Here is a 15,503-nt window from a genome sequence, read left to right as displayed (position 1 = left end):
TATGCTTAGCAGCCAGGTCTGATGCATTGTGAATATAGGTCGGCCATTCTGCACAGGCATCATTCAGAGAGTGCTTATAATTTTCAAAAAGTGTCGCTAAACCCAGGACCCTGCATTCACTCACTCTATCTGGTGTCTCACAGTACACAACATGGAAATGCAAATATTTTAGTAAATATAAACTGCTAAATACCTTTTCTCATCAGCAGTTAGAAGTCTTGTGACTTTTATCAGTGTCCAGCCATGCATTGGTTAAACTTTGTAGGAGGAGTTTTCTTTCTGCTCTAGGAGGATGGAGAACCTCTGACCTCTGTCTGGACAGTGCTGATTGGCCCTGTGCTGATCACCTGCACTCTCTGAAGAAAACCTCTAGCAATACACTCCAAACTGAGCATGTGCAGTGTCTCCACATGATGTCTTGTCAGGAGACAAGAGGGGTACACTGGAAGAAGGGGAGGCTCAGAGAAGTCAGGATCAAACAGCCTTTTTACAAAATGCAGAGGATTAACCCCTTAGGTGCCATAGTGAGTATATCACAAGCTTTACTGCATATACAGACTGATTTTACAGTGGGTTTAGTAACACTTTAATGCAAAGCATTCTCTGGATGAGATTGAGAGCAGCGAAGTCTTGTTCTTTACCTTGTCCAATCAGGGAATACTTTGCTTTCATTCAGAAAATGCAAATCCTATGCTGAATAGGGCCATAGTGGCCATCCTATAACCAATGCATCAGGCCTAGCATGGGACCAGGAAGCAAGGGGAGATCATTTAAGTAGCCATATCCACTTCAGTGATTTCCAGCTTCCAGGGGCTTTGGCCAGGTAGTGTGTATATATAGTTGCACTGCTCCAGCTTTGGACTAATTTCTACGATGTAATACATAGTTGCACTGCTCCAGCTTTGGACTAATTTGTACGATGTAATACGTAGTTGCACTGCTCCAGCTTTGGACTAATTTGTACGATGTAATACGTAGTTGCACTGCTCCAGCTTTGGACTAATTTGTACGATGTAATACGTAGTTGCACTGCTCCAGCTTTGGACTAATTTGTATGATGTAATACATAGTTGTACTGCTCCAGCTTTTTGACCAAGTAACTATACCTGGAATGTAATTTTTAAGGAGGGTTGGATTGCTTCACTGACCCACATGCACACTTCTGTTGAGGGCTGTGGACATCTTAATGCTCAAATTGTGTTGCACATATGCACAACATTATATTCTGATGCAGCACCAAGGGGCTTTGTTGTGCAGCCTTTGCCATGTTTTAGTTTGACTACAGCTGCCAGTTCTAAATTTTTTTTTGTTTACCCTTTTTTTAAGTGAATGTGTTAACAGTATTGGAGACATGGTTGGTCTCTCATGAGACACACTGAAGTCACATAACTCCTAGTCTTTGAGTTGGAATGCTTTCTGAAACTGTAAAAATCCATTTATACTAAAGTGCTTTTAAAAATATTTACAGGCCATACTTTGCATTCTATGTGACAGTACTGTCACATGAAGTGAGTCACATACTCCCCATACTCCAGATGCACCTAGTATTTCCTTTTTTAGCACTTGGTCAACTTGCTATACGGGGCCTCAAGTGTAGCCCCTGATCTCAACAAAGGGCTGTACATAAAATTCGGTGTACAGTCATTCTCAGACAGCAGGCACAAAACAGGATATAGTTGGACTATAGCAGGGGTCCTCAAACTACATCCCGCCAAAGACATTTGCCCGCCGGGCCAGCCGAAAAGGGGCAGGGGGGGGGGGTGTCAGCCAGCAAATAGCTTGACAGCTCGCTGGGTCACACTGCAGCCAGAGAAGCAACAGGAGAGGAGGAAGAGAGCACACCAGGTACAGTGTATTAGCGTACAGTACATTTTAGTGTCCAGTGCATTAGTGTACATTGCATTGGGGGTGTCCAGCGCATTAGCGTCCAGTGGTTTAGTGTACAGTACATTGGGGTATCCAGTGCATTGGTGTCGTGCATGTTAGTGTACAGTGCATTGGGGTGTCCAACGCATTAGTGTACAGTGCATTGCAATGTTCTGTGTGTTAGTGTACAGTACATTGGGGTGCGCAGCACATTAGTGTACAGTGCATTGGGGTGTGCAGTGCGTTGGTGTCCTGTGCGTTAGTGTACATTGTGGTGTCCAGTGGGTTAGTGTACAGTGCGTTGCGGTGTCCAGTGGATTAGTGTACAGTGCGTTGTGCTGTCCAGTGGGTTAGTGTCCAGTGCTTTGTGATATCCAGTGCGTTGCAGTGTTCACTGCATTATTATTTATTTCAGGTACTTATATAGCGCTGTCAATTTACGCAGCACTTTACATATATATTGTACATTCACATCAGTCCCTAACCCTCAAGGGGTGTACAATCTAAGGTTAGTGTACAGTACATTTTGGTGTGAAGTTCGTTGGTGTCCAGTGTGTTAGTGTACAGTGCATTTTGACAACCGCATGTTTTGGTGTTCTGGCCAGGTCACACAGATTAACTGATTCCCATTCTTGGGATGTACCTGTTTTTTTCTTTTGCCCCCCCCCCCCCTCCTTCAAAGTAGAAATAATCTGAGCTGTCTCTGGCTTGTGAAAGCATCTGATAAAACCGGTCTCTGCTTTGGAGGCAAGAGAAGGGGGTCTAACAGACCACAGATCACTCTGTAAAGATAACATGTCATGGCACTGTGTTCTCACAAGGGATGCTGCTTATCCCTTGTGATAGCAAAGGGATAGTTCATGCGCAAAGGTGAACATGCACATAGATTCTGCATGCATATGTACACAGTGACTAAGCCACATGTGAGGTATCTCCACACACGTCAGCGCAAGAACAATAACTCTAGTGCCAGACCTTCTGTGTAACGCTAAACTGATAACTTATTTAAAGTGTCATCTATGGACATATTTAGGTACCATAGTTGGGTGCTGTTCCACAGGAGTATGCAATTTTAAAGTATGACATGTTGGTTATCTATTCAGAGTAACTTTTTTTTTTTTACCAAAAAATTGGGTGTTCTATTGTGTTTGTGTGCAGTAAAATTCAGTTAAGTGTATTTTTTCCTGAAGGTTTGTGTTTGATAAACTGCTGTCCAAATATCGTACAGCATAAATTGCAACAACCATTTTGTTGTCCAAGGGGGGTTCTAAGCTGATTTTTACATGCATGACAAATGTCTGAATTGGCCTGGGCTGAAATTCTACACCAGGTTACACCTCAGACTGTCCAGGAGCTCAGTGATACCCTGGTCCAGATCTGGGAGGCAATACCCCAGGACACCATCCATCGTCTCAGGAGCATGCCCTGATGTTGTCAGGCATGCATACAAGCACATGGGGGCCATACAAACTACTGAGTACCATTTTGAGTTGCTGCAATGAAATTCTATTAATTTTTTTCCACTTTGATTTTCGGGGTGTCTTTGAATTCAGTCCTCTGTAGGTTGATAATTTTCATTTCCATCAAACGATGAGGCATCCTTATGATTTTAACAAATTATCCAGTCCATATCAGCATTTCAGTATCTAAAACCTTTCAGTTTCTGCACTTCTTTATATGTTTTCCCCCTCTCCAATCAACTTTATAATCAAAGTATGCTGTTCTTCTGAACAATGTCTAAAATGACATTGCTCCTGTTTGACACCTGTTTTGTCACATCTAGGGGAGCGCTGGGGGCCAGATCCAGGGGATTGCTGGGGAGGGATACGCCCCCCCCACCTCAGATTTCCATTTTGCACCCCCAGACCAGCCACCCGATGGATGCCTGGCTACTTCCCTCTAGCCCAGCACTCAGCGCCGATACAAGCCTACAAGGGGAGGGCAGCCTGGAGCAGTGCAAGCTCGAAAAGGAGAAGGGACAGAAAGGAGAGCGAGTGTAGCGGTTGCTGTGCTTTCTCCTATCAAAACAGCGTTTCTTTATGCAGCAGACAACACAGGATTGCTCTTCCATTGGGCTGCAAACACGGTTTGATTACCCCCTCCCTATGTCCTCCAAGGGCTACTCATCACTTGGCAGCAGGACACATGGGTAGGAAGCGGGTAATCAAACTGCGTGTGCAGCCCGATCAATCCTGTGTTATCTGCCACATGGAGGAACGCTGTTCTGATAGGAGGAGAAAGCACAGCACAATCCACACCTGCTCCTAGCTCTGTAGCAGTTTCCCCCCTGTAAGGCTAGGTTCACACCTATGCAGTTTGCATTTGATCCATTTCTGCAGTGAATTTTGCGGTGCGTTTTGCTTTTTATACATTCGTTTTTGCTACATTTTTGATGCATTTTTTTTCTTGTTGCTAGGCTCATTTAAAACCCAAAACGCAGCAAAAACATACTACATGCTTTTTTGCAGCGTTTCCATTGAAGTCTACAGAACCAAAAACGCAACTTTTTGCGGTTAAAAAAGTATCCAAACCTTTCCAAAAAACGCAGAGATGTGAACTTGTCTCATAGGAAATCATGTTAAATGTATATAATCAGCCCAGACAGTGAAAAGGTCTCGTACATGTGGTATTGCCATACTCAGAAAGAGTAGCAGAATGTGTTTTGGGGTTTATTTCCAGGTATGCCCATGCTGTGTGTGAGAAATACAGTTGCAAGAAAAAGTATGTGAACCCCTTGGGATTATGTGGAGTTTTGCATGAATTGGGCATAAAATCTGAACATCATCTAAGTCACAACAATAGAAGAACACAGTCTGCTGAACATAATACTACACAAACATTAGATGTTGCAACTGTATCTTATTAAATTGACAATTTTGTGTAGAAAAAAAAAAATAATTTAAATTTTTTTCTGCATTTTCCAAAAAATTAACTCTTCAAAAGATTTACCATGCCTCCTAAAAGTCCCTTGGGGTGTTTTCTTTCCAAAAATGTGGTCATTTTGTTGATGTTTCTACTGTCCTGGTGCTCCAGGGCCTCCAAAAATGTGATAGGTAGACAGGAAAGTAGAAGCGCAATTTATCCCCCAAGAATTTGATTTTGGGCCCCTTTATGTGGCTAGTCTTTGAATAAGTCTAACACGTGTGGTATCATCATACATGGGAGGAGTAGCAGAATGCGTTTTGGGGTGTAATTATAAGTAGACATATGCTGTGTGTTAGACATATCTTATTAACTGACAACTTTATATTAAAAAACATTAATTTTCTTTCCTTAATTATCCAAAAAAGTTTTGACAAAATTATATTTTCAAAAGCCTCACTATGCCTTACAGAAAATACCTATTTTTTAGGAGTTTCTGCTGTCCTGGTGCTCCAGGGCCTCCAAAAGTGTTAGGAACTTAGATGCATAGTTTATGCTCATTGAAAGCCCAGAGATGCTCCTTAGATTTCGGGCCCCTTTATGCATTTAGGCTGTGAAAAAGTCTCACATGTGGCATTCTTACATTCATAGACATAGCAGAATGTGTTTAGGGGTGTAATCATACGTTTGCCTAGGTTGTGTGAAATTTTTTTTCCAAAAAATTGGGACAAAAAAATTCACAATTTCAAAAAACTCACCATGCCTCTTATTAAATAATTTGGATTGTTTATTTCCAAAAAAGGTAATTTGGGGCGTATTTGTACTGTCCTGGCATTTTGGGGCCTCAGGAAATGAGATATGCAGTCATGTACAGGATTGATCAGTTTTCAAATATATATTCCGTAGTTTGTAGACTATAACTTTCAACACAGACTAAATAATATACACTGATTTGGGTCATTTTGCCAAAGAAATGTAGCAGCATACATTTTGACCTACATTTATGAAGAAAGATTATTTATTTGCAAAATTTTTATTTTATTTTTTTTTTCACAGTTTTCTGCATTTTTTTGCTTATGTTACAACAAATAAAAATGCAACCAAAAGAAAGCTCTTATCTGTCTCAAAAAATGATACAAATTTAATTTGAGTACAGTGCTGCAGGACTGAGTAATTGTCGTTGTGTGACGCCACTGAAAGCCTAAAAATGGCCTGGGCCCAGGCAGAGGCGGATCGATTACTGGAGTCCTTGGGCAAATCCTGAGCTATTTTAAGTCTCCATGGCCTACTTTTTCTTAATTTTTTTGCTAAAGCCTTCCATATGGTGCCCAGCAGCTTTCTTCACCCCTGTTGACTTTCATTCTCTTTCCTGTTTTTTTTTTCCTTCACCCGACTTGTTGAAGAAGCTGCTGGATTGGAGGAAACTTCCTGATATTCTACAGCATGGCTGCCTCTTTTCGTTTCTCTTGGCATGGAGGAGCCTAATGTATAGTTTTTTGTGACTATTTCTTTTTTTGAACATTCCTTGTTTGGTTGGATGGGATAGGACTGTACCCCCAATTTTGATATTCTGGTTCAGGGTATAAGCTCATTTGTCAATTGGGGATTATGAGCCAGGTGGGGGAATTTGTTGGTTCTACATTTTGCATACTATTGCATTTTCTTGCTAAGTGTAGTAGCCCAGATGTTTATTCTCCGTTATGCTTTATGGCACTGCCTCTTGCTCTTTTTATATATATTTTCCCCCTAGTTTTTTGAGAGATGGCTATGCAGAGTGTAACGGTGGTCTCTTGGAATGTCAGGGGCCTCAACTCTAAAATAAAGTGGTCCCTAGTGTTTCAGTATATACAGAATTATAAACCACAGATCATATTTATACAGGACACTCCTCATATTGGTTCAAAGGTAATGGTTTGAAATGTGCATTTGTGGACAAGACACTGTATTCCACTTACTCCGATTAATGTAGAGGGTTTATGATGTTAATTTCCAAATCTTTATGCTGTCCTCTCAAAACGGTGGTTACTGCCCCATTTGGCAGATAGGTGGTAGCAGTCTAGCAGATTAATAACTCATCCTATACTTTTGTGGCCCTATATATTCCCGACTCCTTTCACTGTGACATTTTGGGAACAGGTTATGGCCAGAGTACTTCTAGTAGCAGAGGGCCCTATACTTCTAGCTGGGGATTTTAATATGGCGTGATCATCTGATCTAAATAGATTTCGTGCTGACTCCAACTTCTTTCCCAATAGTTAACTGTGTGGCAAAATATAATATTGACTGCTGGAGGTGGAAATATCCCCAGGCCAGAGGATACTCATGTCACTCTTCCACATATGATTCACTTTCTCGGCTGGACATGTGTTTTGTATTTTCAGACCTTCCTACCTATGTTCTGGAGGTTGGATACCTGCCCAGAGCTATCTCTGACCAATCCCCATTATTGAAAATGTACCTAGCTATCCCGGCAGGGTATGTTTTATGGCAATAGAGTCCATTATGGTTTCTCTCAAGACTGCTACTAACAATTGTGACTACAGGAATATCAACTCATCTGGCACTTCATTGGTTACCACTTGGGATGCCTTTAAGGCTACCTTGCGGGTTAACATTATGGAAACAATTAATTCAGATCTGGTAGGGCCTTAACTAGTGAACAGGCTGCCTTGGCAGCTGAATGGAACACATTGAAAACCCTTCCTCCAGTAATCATCAATAGGGATGGGCTGGATGTTCGAATCGAACGTAAGTTCGACTCAAACATCCGCCGTTCGTATGTTATCTATTGTCATTTAAGCCTTTAAAAATACTAGGAACATGGGAACAGTTTCTGAAAGATTCAACCAGTTTGGTTACTATAGGTTACGGCACTGTTGCTCATCATTGTTTGTAGTTCTGCATTATTTTGTAAACCCTGTTTTGTTTTAAAGTAATGTTCTAAATACAGCTCATGCCTGCCTATTTACTGAAAGCAGTCTGCAAGCTACGACAACAATGTCTTTGTTTGCTGAGAGACAAAGTTATTAATTTAGGTTAGGAAGTGTCAAGCAAAGCACAAAGTAATGACTTGACATTTTGCATTTGACTCATACTGTAGAAATCTAACAATCTATGCTCTTTCAGGGAGAAAAAAAGGCCTTTGGTTGACATCTGTTAAATGAAAGGCGTTGAGAAAAGCAGCTGCCACAAATTGCCCTGGCAATGTGAGAGCTGGCACCCATCCATCTTCAGCTGCAAAGGAGGACTACCGGTACTTGCAGTGCAGTACACTTACATTGTGCATTCCTCAAACCCCACTGTATTGTTTTACAAGGACACCCTAAATCACAGCATGCGAAATGTAAGTATTGATATGGATACTAGGTAATAATATTTTCACACAGTACTTTTTAAGGCTTGTTTACACCAATATGTTGTAACTGAAGTAATATAGTCCTTTACAGTGTCCCAAAGCCACAATGAAATGGTTTCCATTCTTGCATTTTTCCTGTTAGTGCTTTTGCATTACATTACAAGGCATTGCTCTTTTTCGATTCCTGCTTGCCGCATCTTTTGTGCATTTCTTGGAAAAAGCTGTTACGTTATAGTCAAAGGTTCCACATTGAAAGTGCACTAAAATTACAATGCATGTTTTTACTGTGCTTTCACTCACATGTGCATGATTATACATGTTTATGTAGGAGTTAGATGTAAAATGCATCTTGTATTTAATTTTAATGAACTGTAATTAATAATTCTTATTGTGTTTTATAGCATGGTGGTCTGCTCTGACCTATGGTGTTGATCCAAACAACAATAAACCCCTATGACCAATACATCTTTGGTTACCTCTTTTATATTTTCTCCCAATATACTGAATAGCTGAACCTCATAGATGTCTAATTTCTGGAAAGGTAAAGTTCTATTCAACTTTTTTCACTTGGTGGATGTTTGAACTAGAACTCGTAAGACCTTCAAAATTCTCATAATCTCCGAATACAGCCATTTTACAGTTACTTACAAATCCACCACTATCCTTATTCTTTAACTAAAATTTTGTGAACTGACAGTGTTTGAGAAAATCTGCCTAGCTATCCCTTCAAGTAAGGGACTGATTTCCCAGATCTATTACATTGTGAATTCTTTACCTCTCCTGCCTACTGTCAAACACTTATATTTGAGGAAATGGGAGCAAATTGAGGGTAAAGAGTTACCTTTCAAAATGTGGCAAACTATATGATTTCAAGCCTCTAAAAGCTCCATTTGTACTTTACATAAAGTGAGCCAATATAAGCTTCTCTTCCATTGATATCAAACACCAGAGTTACTGTGAACCATCTATCCTTCTGCTAAGAACAGATGCTGGAGATGTAGGAACAGCTTAGTATCGATCCAGCAAATACAGTCATGGCCAAAAATATTGACACCCCTGCATTTATGTCAGATAATACAGCACTTCACCCAGAAAATTGTTGCAATTGCAAATGTTTACCCATTCTCATGTTTATTTCTTTTGTTTGTATTGGTATGACACAAAAAAATGAAGAAAAAAAAATTCCAAAGATTACAATGAAGGATTGTTAGAATGGTGGATAAAGAACCTCGATCAACTTCCAGGCAAATTCAAGCTGATTTTCAGGCACAGGGTACAACTGTGTTAGCTCACACTATACGTTTCCATCTAAATGAAAAGGGTAGGAGACCCAGGAGGACCCCACTGTTGACACAGAAACATTTAAAAAAAAACAGATTGGAATTTGCCAAAACTTTTTGGGAGAATGTGCTGTGGACAGACAAAACAAAATTACAGCTTTTTGGTAAAGCCCATCATTCTGCTGTTTTCAGAAAAAGAAATGAGGCCTTTAAAGAAAAGAATACAGTCCCTACAGTCAAACATGGTGGAGGTTCACTGATGTTTTGGGGGTTGCTTTGCTGCTTCAGGCACTGGATGCCTTGGCTGTGTGCATGACATTATGAAATCTGAAGACTACCAAAGAATTCTGGGGTGCAATGTAGGGCCCAGTGTCAGAAAGTTGGGTCTCTGTCAGAGGTCATGGGTCTTACAGCAGGACAATGACCCAAAGCACACGTCAAAAAGCACCCAGAAATGGTTTCAGACAAAATGTTGGAGAGTACTGAAATGGCCAGCAATGAGTCCAGATCTCCATCCCATAGAGCACCTGTGGAGAGATCTCAAAACAGCAGTTGGGAAAAGGCAACCTTCCAATCTGAGAGACCTGGAGCAGTTGGCGAAAGTGGAGTGGTCCAAAATTCCAGTAGAAATGTGTAAGAAGCTAATTGATGGTTACAGGAAGCAATTAATTTCAGTAATTTATTCCAAGGGGTGTGCTACCAAATATTAAATTGAGGGTGCTAATAATTTGTCCAGTCCATTTTTGGGGCTTTGCGTGGAATGTGTCAGATTTGGATTTTTGTTTCTCCACGTTTTTGTGTCATATCAGTAGAAAGAAATAAACATGAGAATGCCTAAACATTTGTAATTGCAACAATGTTCAGAGTAAAGTGGTGCATTATCTGACAGAAATGCGGAGGTTCCAATATTTTTGGCCATGACAGTATATTAGTTTTTCCCTCTTACAAAACTTTATTGGAAATAGGTTCATTCTTATTGATTGTCTTTTTGACTCCTGGATTCCTTTCACTCTTAAAACATACATTTTGGGGTTGGCACCCCAAAATTTTTCTAAATAATCCAAAAGACTCTTGGCACATATACAGTACTTACTGTACATATACAGTACTTACTGTGTCTATTTGCTCTGAAATGGAAATGTGTGAATCCTACTTCTCTGGTGGAATTCCACACAAGAATCTGGGATGTCAAAAGCATGGAATATTTGACTACCTCTCTTATTGACTCTCTGGACAAATATAATAAGATTTGGGATCAGTGGCATACTATAGAACTATCTTCCAACACCTCTGTAGCTGGGTTTGGGTTACCGGTCATGTGGATAGGGGAAAGTGCAGGCCCCATGGGTGGTTTTCAAGGTGAAGATCATTTCTTCTTTTTTCCCCCTTTCTTTTAGCTTTCCCTCTCTTTCTTGAGAGGTTTCTACTCTCTACCTTTTTATTTCTTTACCATTCCTGTCTATATTTAACCTGAAGTCAACTATAGTTGATGATGTATTACATTTTATCCTCAATATCTAATATCAAGATAATCGTTCCATCTATCTCACTATCTGGAGTTTTATTTTACTTAAAGGACTTTTAAACGTATTTCTTTATTATTGTACTCTTCCACCCTGTGGAATTTGCAATACTGGACTTTCTTAACATAGTTTAACTTTTTTTCCTATCTGATTAGTCTCTGGGAGCATTTTGATACACTATTGCTGCTTCCTGCCTTGATGTAGATTCCTTTATAATTGAAATGTTGTATTATCTTGTCTATCTTGAGAAAATTTAATAAAATGTCAGTTATAAAAAAAATCAGCAGACTCCCTGACAGTTGGCGAGGCAATGAAAAGAGTAGCTGTGGACTAATTGTGACATATAGATTCTACACCATTACAGTAACCATGTCTCATGGTGTCCTGTGCAGAAATTTCACCTTAAATTTGGCTATTTATGGCTGTTCCTTTTTATCACTCATTGCTGTTTTAAAATCTTGATACAATTTGTGTTCCACAAACACCACTTCAAGGACACCTTAATTATGATACTCTGTCATGCACATAAGTATCTTACCATCAACATCACATAAAATCAATAATTTCTCCATTACCGTTTTTGCACAATCATTACCATGAAATTCCTCTGGACCATGAATTTTAATCGCATTTCTGAAGCGCACTTCGTGAGTCACTGAGGTGTATTTCCTGTCTGCCATCTTGGGAAAAATAGGCATTCTCCAACAGAGAAACCTCTTGCCACCAACCCTTATAAAATTCAACTAAGAAGCATCTTAAAAATCACTGGGGGACCTGGTACTGGGAACACTAGCTTTTTTTCAGGCCATGCCTGAGGGAATGACCCAGGCTTAAATAGAAGTGAGATGGTCTGATTGGGCTGGCCATGTAGCTAACTGACTAAACAGTAGGTGGATAATCAGTCTTGAACAGAAGTCTTGTGGGATAACAGCAGAACCATGCAAGATAAAGCTGTGGAGCTACATGTACCAGCTTGCCTGCTGATCTTTGAGAATAGAGGTGACATATCAGCAGCAAACTGCAGTTTGATAGCTTTCCTTGGAACAGGTTCCAATTTACTGACATTTTGGCTGCTCTCTGCCCCCTTTTATATTGAAAGGGATGGCCTAAAGTGTAACTTCGTCTGAAAAGGGAATTTACACTTATTTGCCCCCCACTGTAAACGTTTTTCTTTTCTGGCAGTGGGTACCTACTTTGAAAAGTACCTGTTTCCACTTCCTACAACCTCCTGTGGCCTGCCCACCCCTGCATAGGACAAGTCACAAGAATGAGAAATTAGGACTGGGACAAGTCACTGTGAGATTCAGAATGGACAGTGCATCTCACGAATGCAGTGTGGAGCCAGCTGTGAGCCAGCAGGAAGTCACAGCTGGCTTTCCACAGTCAACATAGCGAGACCGTGTACCTGAAGACCAGCGTAGTACCAGCACTGATTAAGACAATGCTGAATTCTTGGGTTGGTAACTGTCTGACTTAACCACTTGCCTACCAGGCACTTATACCCCCTTCCTTACCAGGCCAATTTTCAGCTTTCAGCGCTGCCGCACTTTGATTGACAATTGCGCGGTCATGCAACATTGTACCCATATGAAATTTTGATCATTTTTTTTCTCACAAATAGAGCTTTCTTTTGGTGGTATTTAATTGCCACTGGGCACTTTACTTTTTGCGCTATAAATAAAAAAAGTGCAAAAAATTTGAAAAAAAAAAAAATTTCTTTGTTTCTATTATAAAATTTTTCAAACAGGTATTTTTTCTCCTTCACTGATGTGCGTTGATGAGGCAGCACTGGTGGGCACTGATAGGCGGCACTGATGGGCACTGATAGGCAGTACTAATGAGGTGGCACCTCATTAGTACTGCCTATCAGTGCCCATCAGTGCCGCCTATCAGTGCCCACCAGTGCTGCCTCGATCTGACAGCGTGAGGAAAGTGCAGCCGAGAACCGGCACTTGCATTTCCCTGTGATCAGCGTGTCATTGGACACCGCTGATCACGTGGTAAAAGGCCGCTGGGATCGGCCTTTTACCACATCATGTGATCAGCTGTGTCCGTAGGACACAGCGATCACGGAGATCGCCGGGTGCGCGCCCCCTGGGGCGCGCAGGGGAGCGCGTTCTGGGGGGACGTCATATGACGTCCACCCAGAACTGGCCGGCCGCAGTGAAGCCGTCATTCGGCTATCTGCGGTCGGCAACTAGTTAAAGATCAGCAGCTACAGTATTTGTGTTTTTGTTATCAAGACAAGAGCTCCTCTTTAAACAGAAGCCCTTCTTTTTGTCCCTTCTAAGCCTGCTGGTCATAGTTGGCCAGGTGAATCTACACATATATTTATGGCACCTGTGAATTTCAAACCCACATGATTTGCCTCAAATCCATGATAGTGCTGAACCCAAACTTCATTCCTGCTATTTATGAAAGGCTCAAATATCAGTCTTGTGCCAAGCTCTCTGCACTAAAACCATCTGTTCCCACATCTGAACAATGCCTTAACCGCTTCTGGTACATCCTCTAGGGTTGACCCTTTTCCTACCCGGCCATTTATATATAGTATACGGTCAGGACAATAATTGATCCTGGATAATGTACTGGTATGTACGCCTGCTCTCGCCACTCGTGAATGGCCCGAGGCTGTGCAGTGGCGCAATCTGTAATCACTGTGTCCCTAAGGCACAGTGGATCACAGATCGAGGTACAGGGCTAATGTCATTACCCCTGTACAATGTGATCACTGTGACAAATTACAGTGATCACAGTAGTGGTAAACAAAGGCTTTCATTCATACAGCTGTTGTTTACTACTGCGATCTCTGTGATTGGTCACAGTGATCACATGGTACAGAGCCAATGAAATGAGTGATGAGAACAGGAGGATGTACCGGTTTGTCCTCCGGGATCAACACTTGTGCCCACTGTACTGCTGTGTTTGTGAATATATACAATGACTGCCTGCTCTGATATCACTGTATGTCAGTGCCACCAGCCATTGTCTCTGATCACCGCCACAGAGGTACAATGTCACCAGATCAGTGCTGTTAGTCCCTAATCACTGCTGCACCAGTCACAAATTCCCCAATCACTCCTCTGCCAGTCGCAGTGTCCCTAATCACCCCTGCACCAGTCACCGTGTTCATAATCACCACACCAGTTACAATGTCCCAGATCACTGCCACACCAGTCACAGTGTTCCTTATCACCACCACATCAGTCAAAGTGTCACCATAAGGACTCATTCACATGTGCGATGCTCTCTTTAAGGGTGATCCATGTTTGGATCACTCTTCAGAGAGCATTTGACAGGAAGTGTAGAAGTGTGGTTGAGTAAGCAAAGCATCACAGCTATGGCATGTGTACATCCCGGACAGCTGCCTGTGCAGCTAAATGGGGTAGCGGTTGAGGGGCAGTAAAAATGTGATTCAACCATGAGGTTTTACTGCTCACCAACCCTCATGTGTTAACAAGCCCTAATACTGCAGCCAGTTACAGTGTCTCTGATCACCACCACACCAGTTACAGTGTCACCAAAAATAGTGCAGCTAGAAATAGTGTTCCTGATTGCCACCACACCAGACTCTTGCAGCCAATATTAGTATTCCTGATCATGGCCACGCCAGTCCCAGTGTCACCAGACCAGTGTGTACCAGTAACTGTGTTCCTTATCACTGCCACACAAGTCACAGCATCACCAGACCAATGTAAGTCAGCAACTGTGTCCCTTATTGTCACTACACCAGTCCCAGTGTCACCAAACCAGTGTATACCAGTAACCGTGTTCCTTATCGCATCGCCGCCACACAAGTCTCAGCATCACCAGACCAATGTAAGTCAGCAACTGTGTCACTACACCAGTCCCAGTGTCACCAGATTAGTGTAAGTCAGCAGCAGTGTTACTGATTGCTGCCACACTAACCCAGAGTGTCACCGGACCAGGGACGGACTGACAACTCATGAGGCCCCTGGGCAATAGGGGATCATGGGGCCCCTGTCATGTACCTACTGATGGCAGCTCTATGGATCCACAGACCGGGATTCCCCAGGGCGCAGAGTCTAAGCCCCAGTCTGCTTGTTCACCAGAGTGGTGGGGATGGACTTGGAGCAGGCTGAGACCAGGTCGCGGTCCCTGGGTACACCCAGCTGTAGTAGAGGGAACCGCCAGTGGCACGTAGCTGGATAAGAGCCCGATGTGAAGAGGCAGAGCAGGCCTCAACAGTAATGGATGGATCCGTGCAGGATGGATGGACGGAACACACCGTGAAGCAATAGCGGAGTCAGACAGGCCGGGTCGGTAACAGTGGAGGCAGAACGGAACAGAGCAGCAGGCAGAGAATAGTCGGGTCACAGGCCAGGTTCAGCAGCAGGAGGTCGGTCAATCAGGAACAGGCAGAAGAATGGTCAAGATGAGCCAGGGGTCAGGGCAGGACACGGTCAGCAGCATTCAGGATCAGGCTGGGTTCGGCAACAACAAGACACTCTCACAGGAACAGGATAAGCAGAGAACAAGACCGTACGGAATGTGAGCATTGCAAAAGCCGGTTCAAATAGTCCACCCGGCATCGGCAGGCGCACCTGGGTCCTAGTGCCTGCCTGCCTGTATGTCTTGCCTTGGCGATCTTCTCGT

General features: G+C 42.3%; 1 long non-coding RNA gene across 1 annotated transcript in view; it reads right to left on the bottom strand.

The window, feature by feature from the left end:
- LOC149451069 (uncharacterized) overlaps positions 1-15,503 on the bottom strand; it is an 82,747-nt gene that overhangs the window by 3,926 nt on the left and 63,318 nt on the right. The window lies entirely within an intron of this gene.

This window comes from Staurois parvus, unplaced genomic scaffold (genome assembly GCF_062004578.1).
Source record: "Staurois parvus isolate SC_StPar_1 unplaced genomic scaffold, SC_StPar_1.0 ptg000549l, whole genome shotgun sequence".
Classification (NCBI taxonomy): domain Eukaryota; kingdom Metazoa; phylum Chordata; class Amphibia; order Anura; family Ranidae; genus Staurois; species Staurois parvus.
Note: the sequence above shows the minus strand (reverse complement) of the source record. Positions and strands in the feature narration are given on the sequence as shown.